The sequence below is a fragment of the Balearica regulorum genome, chromosome 2 (assembly GCF_011004875.1).
Source record: "Balearica regulorum gibbericeps isolate bBalReg1 chromosome 2, bBalReg1.pri, whole genome shotgun sequence".
In the NCBI taxonomy this organism is placed as follows: Eukaryota; Metazoa; Chordata; class Aves; order Gruiformes; family Gruidae; genus Balearica; species Balearica regulorum.
Window position 1 is genome coordinate 158,321,350 of NC_046185.1, and position 11,429 is coordinate 158,332,778.

Here is an 11,429-nt window from a genome sequence, read left to right on the forward strand (position 1 = left end):
TCCCCCCCCCTCCCCTCCCCGCCTTCCCCGCCTCGCGGCCTTCGCTTCCCCGGTCGCCCCCTTTCTGACCGGCGGCGACGGCTGAGTGTAGTGGGAGGGAGGAGGAGGAGGAGGGAGGGAGGGAGCGGAGGAGGGGGCTGGCGGGGCTGCTTCACTTGCACTGAGGGAGCAGCCGGCTGTGCGAAGAAGATGGCCGCCGCCCGCAGCCTCCCCAGCGCGCTCCCGAGCGACCAGGCGCGGCGGCGCGCGCGTCGCCCGCAGTCGCCGGCGCCGCGCCACCCGTGCGCGCCGCCCCTCGGCCTCCGCGGGGGCGCGCTTCGGGTCACGGCGGCCCCAGCGCAGGGACGGTGGGTCGCGGCCGCCTCTCCTTGGCTGCCAGCGCCGCCAGGCCCCGCCGCTTGTCGGCCCCGCCGAGCCCTCACCCCCGCCCGGGTCTGCCTCCGCATTTCCCAGGCCTAACGACCGGCTTGTCCCCCCGCCCGTTGCAGCCGGCTGTCTCACAGCCCTGACCGGTGTCCGGTTTGTCCCAGCTACGTTTTTTTCATCGTAAAACTTCTTTCTCATTTCGAGTATGAGCTTCACGTGGGTGTGAAGCTGGAGCCGTTGTGCTGGAAGCTGGAGCCGTTCCATTTGGAGCTGGAACCGTTGTGCTGCCTCTGGCCCAGCCAGGCCGCACCGAGGATGGGGCCTGAGCTGAGGGTCCCGCTTGGCCTGGGCACAGGGCTACCAGTGCGCTGTGGTATCCTTTTTATAGGGTAAGTGTATGGTAGACGTTACCTCATTGCAAGGGCTTCATGATCAGTCCGGAGACCGGACACTGAATACCCAAGTACAGGCTTCTTTGCTTACACAGGTGTGAAAATCCACGTAAGAAAGTTCCTGGTGCGAGTGGGGTCTGCATGGGATCAGGGCCTCAAGGAAGAATAGAAAGAGGAAAGGGCTGTAATAGAAAACCAGCAGACCTGAATGGTCAAACTACACCTGCTCCTTTATTTTATATTTCTTAGCCTGTTCTCCTGCTGTGATTGCATCCTTCCAGCTACAGAAGTGATACGGATGACAGCAATCACAAAAAGCAGTCAGTCAGTCTGCAGCTATGAGGTGCTAAATAAATATAGGTGGCCAAATCCAGCTTTCATTTCCTTCAGTGGAAATTTGATTGAGCCCTAATTCGTGAATTCTCACATTGGCGTATCACAACAAACAAATGGCAAGGATCCATGTCAGGAGACGATGTATGCGCTTTGCAGCTGGAGGCCACAATACCATTTAACTGTTGCCAGGCTGACTGACAAATGAAATATCTGTCGAGATTTCTTTGGATTTGGATGATTCAGAAAAGTCTAAATTTTAAAAGGTCAGACTTTTCAGACTTTTCGTAAGGGAACAAGTGCTTGGCAAGAGTGAACATTAGCCCTGCATTTCCTGAGATAACATAGTTTCAGCCTGGCCTCCTATAAATACTGTTTACGAATGCAGTTGAGGTTTAGGGCATTGTGAAATACCACGTCAAATGTTCATTTATGGTTTCAGCATGTTGCATTGCTGATGTAATACCACACCACTCTATATGGGAGTGACAGCAAGGGTTTTTTTCCAAGCAGGACAGCATTCTTTTCAAGTAGACTTGAAAAGAAGCCTTGATAAACTTGGTAAATCTCATGCAGAAAAAGACTAGTCTAAGTGTCCCTAGCAGTTAATTTTTTTATTTTCATTAGTGCAGACGTGAACTGTTAGATTATGAGTTTGTGCCAAATTTTTATCAGTAGTAAAGCCAACTTAGGAATTCAATCCCTCCTCATGTAAGAAGCCAAACAGACGTGAACCTGCAGAGAGCAGGGGTTTTATGGAGTAGGTTTGGACCAATACACGTTTGATAGGTTCCAGCTCCAATGTCAGAAGGACACGATCCTCTGCCGACCCTGGCTGTTATCTTCTGAAGAAGTAGTTGGTAAATGACATGGGCCCAACTGATGAATCTTTGAGAAGTTTTAATGATTTGCATGTGCCCCTAGAGGCCACTCTAGGTGTAATTTTATTAAATCAAAACTTATATAACAGAATAAACTGGGTGCTTGTATCTTTAATATGTTAAGTTTATGGAAGGGTAAAAGAAGCTGTAAATGTGTTTTATATTTATTTTTTAGGACGAAATACACATTTATATCACAGTGGAGAAAATACACAAAAGTCAGAAAACACGGTGTCACTTAGTCAAAAAGTCAGAGCGGAGGCTGGTTTAATATTCTCAGGGAACAACAAGAGCAGGGCTGCTCCGTGAAGGAAGACGAGCGTGTGCTGAGCATGACCCAGCACAGGCTGTGCCCTCCACGGTCGGGGTGTAATCCCACAGGATCCAAACACGGTGGGCAGAGCCTGGCTGTGGTTACACCGACAGCCCCAGGCAGCGCGAGGGGATGAGTCCGGAGGGTCCAGCCAGGAGCAGAGGACAGCGCTATGACGTAGGTCCAAAGTCCATCCAGGAGGCAGGGCTGGGGACAGGTTTGCCTGAGCTTGGATGGATGAGCAGCGGGGTGCGTGAGTGGGGTTCCAGCTGAAGCTGTTCAGGGCAATTAAGTCCTGTCAGTGCATTCAGAGCCACGACAAACATCTACTCAAGGATCTAGGAATATTGCTATTGTATATATGCTGTGTTAACACCCACCTGCCATACACAGTTTCCCATCTTTCTCATCTCCTTATTGCACGTTCCATGAGATTTTTTGCTTTCTCTTAATCATGGCTCTCTGCCTTTTGATTGTTCCTTCTTCCCTCTGCAGGCATATGTACACATTGCTTCCAGGTACAGCTGGACTACAGAAGTCCAATTGTTCATCAGACTGCAGTCTGTTAAAAAGATGTCATTACTCAACATTTTCTTCACTCACCACAATCAATATCAATTTTTTCTACTTTGTATTTGGAATCAGGTATGTAGGGCCATTTCATCTGTATATGTGAGGATCACCAATGACATGTATTCCATTTCCAAGAAAAATAATCTATTTTCAGAATTTTTGTTAATAAACAAAGGTGGCTGTGAACACGAATGTCCTGGGGAATTAAAACCAAAGAATCGTAGAAATACAGGTGTAGGACTGACCTCTAATCCCTCCCCGTGCTCTAAGAAAAGAATCAATAGTACATATAAATTATGTCTAAATACATATATCTCTAAGTATATGTTGCTCTTAAGCACCTTTCACACATAGTTCAACAATGTGCCTAGCTGTTCACAGCAGAAAGTCGTGGATTTTCTCCTAGCATCCAATTTATATTTCCATCCTTCTGTTGTGCAAATAAAATCTATATCATAACTCATATGTATAGTGAACCAGTCTCAACGTGGTTTACGTCACCTCTGAGATGTCCGGTAAGTTTGATAGTCTGTATAGCTTTTTCCTTCCAAATGTGGAACAGAGAAGGAGACATTGGAGGAGACTATGCCTGAGCAGAAGTACGCTTAAGTTCTATGCATAGAATGGGGATAAGTTTTCAGAGGTTGTGCAAATACCTTCTTTTTCTTGTAAATGCACGCCATAGAAATTAAAACAGCAACACAAAGATAGTCACATTTGTCAAAAATATGGGCAAAGTGTGATTCAATCCGCATTATAGAGAAACTTATTTATAGATTCTCTCCTGGGCCTGCCTCTTGGTACCAAAGGACAGGAAAAATTTGTGGTTCATATTTGAATATGCTAAGATGGTGCTCCCTGACCTTGTTTTTCCTTTTCACTATGAATGACTCAGAGCAAAAGCATCTTCTACATGTTGCTTATTGACACCTTGACTGAGCAGAAGAAAACCAGGAATGCAGATTTGTTGGGGAGCAATAATGAAAAGAGAAAATATTTCCTTCCCGACAGTGATGAAGATCTTGAGTTCATGTTGTGCTGTGTGCTAAGGATAACATTACTGAGGTGACTTATGAAGTTTTAAAATTATGGAGCTACTGCTACCTTACTGTAAGTAGACTGTGACACTCTGCCTCTGTCAGGGACAGATTTTATATTTTTTGTAAACACTCTTTCTACATATTAAAAAAATCAATGGTATTTAAAAAGAAAATATTATACTCGCTGGTTTTACCCTTTGAATGAGCACCATTTTACATCTACAATCTTTTCTATTGTCAAACTAATCCCCAAACAATTTAACTTCTGATGCATTGTCCTTCTGGTCCCACTCTGTGCATATATTCCTTACTTAGACAGGGTAAGCAATCAAGAGTATGTTTGGCAATTGCTCAGTATTGCAGGGTATGGTGGCCAAATTGTCACTATCTAACCATTACTTTCCATTCCCTGAGCAATTACAATAAAGTGTCCTAAACTTTTATGCTGACTCGCTGAACTCAGACAAAAATCTAAGATGCACTGACAGCGCCTCATTATGTGCTACATTACTTCCCAAGATGCAGAAACATTTTTTACAAGAGCGCATAATAAGTGAACAGTAAATAAGTTAGAAATACTTTAATTTACAGGAGATGAGGCTTGAGATTAGTCCAAATGCTGGGATAGGCCAATATCTGATTTCTAGTAACACTTTAGTAAGGTTTGCTATCGTAGGGACTGATGGTGGGAGGTAATTTATTTTTTTAAATTTATTTACTCTGGGTAAAACACTGAAAATTGAATCTGTTCTATCAGAGAAGATACTGGCAAGACTGTAATGTAAAAAGCACTTCACTTAAGTACTTCCTTTAGTTAAACCAGAGTGCCAACAGACACTGCCAAGGAATGAAGACATTTTATTTAAAATTACACTGGCAAGAGACCATCAAATTATCCTTAACATTTTCATTAAATTGAGATACAGATATAGTTAGGGTAGTAAATCTTTTCAATACAAGGAGTTTATTCCTGAGCCAAGGCCAGATTCAGCAGTAATTGTAGGAACTATTAGGACCTAAAGCCTCATCTACATTACCAAAACAACTGTTCAAGGCTTTAGCCCACTTTTGAAAAATGGACAGGATCCCTCCTGTACTACAGAGCTAATCACATCAGCAAACTACAGTGGCACATTTGGATCTGGGGGTCTGTCTGGGGTGATCATTCCATGATCTGTTGCCTTGGTTCAATGAGATTTTTGGGGGGTTCCATTAGAAATCTATGAATATCTATAGGTTATCTGCAGTCCATGCTCTCAAGGCTGTAAAACAGTCAGACAAGTGGTATGTTTCATAATACTGACACCTTGCTCCTCTATAGGAGTGTCAAGCTGAAGAGACTAAGGAACCTTATATCCCTAGTTTCTAAGATGAAAAAGTTATTACCCTATGGGCTCAGTTCCCTTGTAAGATTGACATAGCAAAATTTCCCCCCAGAGATTCCTCCATTTAATTCACAGCTTCTGATTGAACAAGATCATTTATTTATTTTAGGCATCCAGTCTTCTGAGCAGTGTGGAGGTAAGGGCTTATTACAGTTTTATAGCTATAATTATGAGACAGTATTATGTTACTTGGCAAGTGTTAGTTAACCGTAATTCCTAGTTTGTTTTCTGGGGTTAAAAATTCTAAACATATTTAATTCCAGTACTAGTGCTGCAAAGATGTTCAGCTAAATAATAAAGTAAAGATGAGGATGTTCTTTTCCAAAACTGCCTAAAAACTTAAGTATCAATTTATTTTAATAGGAATGGAGCGTCCAGGATCCTTAAATGTCTTTGAAAGCCCAATTGCAAAGAATAATTGCCCTCAAGTGAGCACAAATACAACTTCATATTTACCTTTGTTATCTTTGGCTCACCTTTAATATACCTGGAAGCTTTCCCTATATATAAGCATTATAAAAAATGCCATTCCAAGCAAATTCCAACATGCTGATTTTATGCTGACAGAAACATATGTGCTATGGGCCAGTACACATCTAGCTCTTGTTAAAACGTGTTCCACTTCATTTCCTATTTAAATTGGTTGGAGTATTTTCACCTTCCCTTGGTGCCCATGTAAACAAGAGCCTTATCGAAGTCAAATCTTTCATGTGCCTTGAGGAAAACCAGACCAGATTATTTCTGTGGATTAGGTCACCTGAACTGCCTTGTGATCCAGAAAACGCATACACACATGCACACTTATATGTGTGTGTATTAATATATGGATATATGGAAGTGTTTTCTTGCAGAAGTTCTCAGAATAATTTAAAGAGGTCCTTCATAACAAATTACAAATGTTAAAGGTCTTGAATATCTGAAGAAGATCCCAGTACATCCCAACCTACGTTCATGAAGGGTGAACACTCAAATGGGTTGTTTAGTGTACAGGGCTTTGGCTCTTGTAACAGTGAAAAAAATTAATGAAAACACATGCCATGCCCACTCAGAAGACAAGTTTTCACTGACCAGCTCTTATGAGACGGAAGTGGAAACATTGGAAGTTAAAGGCAGCTGATAAGCTCATATTGTGAAGACTCATCCAAAAATTATTTAAGGGGCACAAATTATGATCTTATGGAAAGTAATTAAGAGAAAGCAAGGAAAAAATAAAGAAAACAACCAGAAACCAATTCAGATAATGAAGAGGAAAAAATAGTATTCTGATATTTTAAATTATTATAAAGAATTTATTACCGCTATGCTGTGGAATCCTAGAAGATTGTTCTCATTTACCTCATTACATAATTCAGGTAATTCAGATTAATGTTCTGCATGGGTGTATTAGCTTAGTCCTAAATGAGCTATATAGGTTATTTTATAAACTTAGATTTTGCGCTGCTCAGATCCATTAATTTAGCTTTGCAGCTGATAAAAACCAGTATGGTTACACAAAACTCAGTAGAGGTGAAGACAATTTATGCTGCCTTAGAATAAAGTTCCTGAATTTTACTCCTACCTACTCTTATATTTCTTTATGGGTGAGATCAGTGTAATGTAATTTTAGCTGTCTAAATATTAGGCATGTAGCCTAACCTCTTCATCTAGACCTCTCAACACAGAGAGGCAGTTCCTTGCTCTTCTAAACTCCTCTCATATAGTGGATTCAGCTCACTGGATGCGTTTATTGACTGAAAGTCCATGATAAGATTAGGCACTTGCCACGTGCACGACCGAAGTTAGCTGGGGTGAGTTCACCCTCCATGTGACTACAGACAAGCCACACAATAAAGACATTTATCATTCATCCATAAAGGTGGAGCAATGATGCTTAGACACTTCTAAACAGACTTTAAGACCTAAATGACAAAAGAGCAATAAAACTGCTTAGGATTATTATTAGTGTCACAGAGTGATATTGAGAAAAGTGCCAGAGACTGTTGAATAATTCCCATTTTACTTTGGTTCTGATTCTAAAGGCTGTAGTTAACATCTCCTCCGGTGGAAGAACATAGAAATGACATTTGTCTTTTGATCTCTGCCAGTAAATTCAGATTTTCAAAATACCATTAGGAAGAGATGAAGATGCCACACCCAGGATTCAGGAGAGGTAGTTTAAATGCCCAGCACTTCCACTAACCTCTTTTGTAATCATAATCAAGTAAGCCAGCTAGAAAGCATCTTTGCAGAGAAGGACCTGGTGTCCTCCTAGGCAAGAAGTTGAATGAATCAGCAGTGTGCCCTTGCAGCAAAGCAAGCCATCCATGTAGCAAGCTATATGAACTAGAGTGTAGACAGCAGTTGATGGAAGTGATTCTTTTTGTTTGCCACTTAAGAGTCTGCATCTGGAGAGCAGCATGCACTTTGGGGCTCCTCATGGCAAGACAGAAATTGAAATACTGGAGCAAGTCCATCAGAGGACCAACAAGATGTTGAGGGACTGGACTGTATGATACAAAAAGACACTGAAAGAATTGGATTTGTTCAGCCTTGAGACGAGAAGCTGAAGGAAAGACCTTACTGCAGTTTATAACTATCTAATGGGAGCGTATAGAGAAGGTGGAACCAGACTCCTCTTGAGGTTATGTACACAAGTTGCAGCCAAGAGGCAATGGACACAAGTTGCAGTGAGGGACATTTGAGTATTTTCAACTAGCTGTTATGAAAAAAATTTTCATGGTGGAGGTGGTCAAACACTGGAACCGGACCCAGATAGATAGCTTGTGAAACCTCCATCCTTGGGGACATTCAAATGTAAACCGCACAGGGTGCCGAGCAATCTGTTGCCCTGCTTTTACACGGGGGAGATGAACAAAGTCCACAGTTCCCTTCCAACCTCAACTGTTGTCTGACTCTGTGATTCAGTTCACCTAACTAATAGCTATAGTGTGATCATTCACATCTGAGCTGGTTACTCTGGCTTCCCTTTGACATCAGTGTTTTGACTCATCCAGTGGTGACTTTGAGATGTACCAGCCCGTGCTCAGTATTATTGCTCAGTTGCTGAGACAGTCCCTTCTAAACCACAATGACCTAGTCATGTCAGTCCCACACTCTTTCCCTCTCTTTCACATTTATAAAGCAGAGATACTCCTACCTCAGTATTTTTTTGAAGTAACACTTGCGTTAATTTTTTAGCCTCACTCAGAAACTGTGATGTTGGCTGCTATATATGGAAAGAGAAAAAAAGAAATGAACTCTTCCAGATGATGACAGCACTGTGGCTCCCTCCTCTCCTAAGCAATGCCAACGATAATTTTAAAAAAGCCTTTTATCTTCAAATGTATTTCAGAGCCACTTCAGAGTGAGAAGAGCTTCTTAACATATGAACTTTCAGATGGCTGGGTTGAAGAAAATATGGAGCTTTACTTTAAACAATTAGAGCCCATTTTGCTAATCAATTTTTGTCAGGCGCCTAGAAACATTTTTCATGATCAGATTCCAAATTGTCTCGAACACTATGAACTAATGACCTTTTATCAGTCCAGTTTGGGGCACTCTGATACATCCCTGCTCAAATTAAATAAATCACAAACCTTAATTAGCAAAGACTGGCATGACTGCAAAAGCAATGAATTAGTTTGTACGCTGAGAGATCACAAACGTACAGTAGTTACAATTAATGGATTTAATTTTAAATGCTGGAGCTCCTGCATGAAAGTGCCCGAGAAGTCCATCCTGGCATTCTTATTACTCTTTAATTATAATTGATGTACCTGGGAAAGATGTCAGCAGTATACATTTTAATACAGGTGCTAGTCTCCCTTAAGAGCTCACAGTCCTTGCTTGAAACAGTCAATGATATGCAACAAGATTTTGATGAAATCCAAATTTATTAGGGTTATTAAAAGTCATTAATTATTTGGCACTGTAGAGATGTAATATGGAACTATTTTTTTTAATAGCTTTATATATTTAAGTTTGAGAATTGAGGTTTATTTTTAGTTTGAAATACTTCTGTCCCTGTTGGCCCCCTCCTGCCATTCCTCCTTCTTGTGTATGTCTCTCTTTTTTTCCCTCCTTAGGCTGAGCTCTTATTTTTCGAGCAGATATTTCCATCTATTTTCCATGCTTTTTTCCAGCCTCAAGAGAAGTCTTCACTGCTCCACTATCACTGTTCTTGTGTGAAGCAGCTCCCAGGAGGTTAAACCAGCACTGAACGGATAGTCAAGTCTGAAAAACAAAGTCAGCTAACATCAGCAGAAGATAAATACATCTTCTTTCAAGTCCACTGGCATTGTTTGAGGTGTCAAGCTTGATGTGAACATAAGTGGCCTGATAATTAAATATTTTCCAAGGGTAGTCCTCTGCTTCCCTCCATCCCACATGCAGCCCAGCAAGCAGGGTTGACACCACGCACAGACAAAGTCAATAGCTGCCTAGGGCAACCCTCTGTCAAGGGCAGGACAACAGCTCTGCTCTCACTGTGCACTTCCATGTGCCATCTGGAGAACAAGGCCGGAGCTTCTGCCTCTGCAGGAGGGCATAGGACGCAAAAAGTGGCAGCAACGAGGAGGGGGGTGGACAGTCCCAAAAGTAGACAGCATTGCCCCAACCCTGTCTGCCTTCTGAGGAGCAGTGGCAAGGTCAGCTCAGCTGGGATCTGCATCCCGCTCTCCCTCCCAGCTTGGTCCTTCCACCTTCTCCAAGCTGGCTGGACCACAGTCCCAGCCCTTCATCCCGAGGGCGTTCCTGCGCAGTTCATCAAATCTCCCTGTGAGACACTCTGTCCTCTTCCTGCAGGATGAGTTTAAAAGAAATATTTATTCTCCAGCTGACTCTCATAATTACAGCACAAACCTTATGATAATTTGTCCTTCTCTTACTGCCTCAACTCCTGGAGTTATTAGACTGTAGGAAAACTCCAGCAGTCAGTTAAAGAGGAAAATTAATTTTCTGGTTCAGAGACTGGAAATGGCAGGTAGGTAAGTCCTGAAGGCTCGTAAAAAACAAAAGGCAATTAAAATTAATCCCATATGGATTTCGTCATTGACTTTACAAAAGGTTTGTCATTGACTTTAATGCGGCCAGTATTTTCTTGATTCCTTTTAAAAAAGTGGGGTTTTCTTAAGGATGTATCATGACTGTTGGGGTCTGATTCATCATTTTTGAATATTTAGGGTTGACAGTAAAATATTTTATGGAACTGTGAAACACACTGGTGTGACCATTTGCTAAATTTTGTGTATTATGCATCTCTGGAGCACAAACCTATAATTTAAAAATTAAATCATGTAAATCAAATAACAGAAATAACATCTAAACTGTGTTTTGTGCTAATTATATACTAATTTTCATCAGTTCCATTTTCTATGCTTACCAATTAGTCCCTACAGCAATTGAAGTCATGAACAGTGATTAATGGTAGAGAATCAAAACAAAATACTTTGAGAAATGGAAACATGCCTACAAGCTTTGCTTGCTTTGCACTATCTGGTACACTAGTCTTAAGCAAATAAATATTTTGGCCAGATAAGAGCATTGGTTTGGTCTCTTCCGGAAAACAGGACACACAATGTGATCCATTTGCCTCTGCAAAGATCCATACGCTTTGGATATAGGACTTGAAAAGGCATCCTGCATCACGTACTCCGGTCCCCTGCTACCACAGGCTCCGTACATACAATCCTTCGCACAAATTCATGGAGCTCCATCCTGGGAACACTTGGGCTGTTTGAAGTAGAAGCGCATGGGTTTCCCCTTCAGGAATTTGGCCAATCTCTGTTTGAGTCCATTTATCCTTTTGGCCTCTGTAGCATCCTCCAAGAGCAGAATCATGTTGCTGCATGTCTATAAATGCTCTGTGTGTGAAAAAGTTACATCTTCTGTTTAAGTTTTTAACTTGAGTGTTTATTGCTTCTCCCTCAGTGTTTATGCCTTTCCCATTTTCCTGATGAGTCATTAAAAGCTGTTGCAGAATCTGACTGATATGGAGCCTAAACCCCTTCTAATTTCTAGCCCAACTCTGTTCATGGTCAGTTTATGTCCATTTGTTCTTGCAACAGCATTGGCCTCTGTCTTACCTGGTTGAGTGTTGATAGACAAAATCTTCTTTCTGCCCTGTCAAGTTTTGCTAGGCTGAGCAAGCCTTGCTCTGCTGAGTTAGG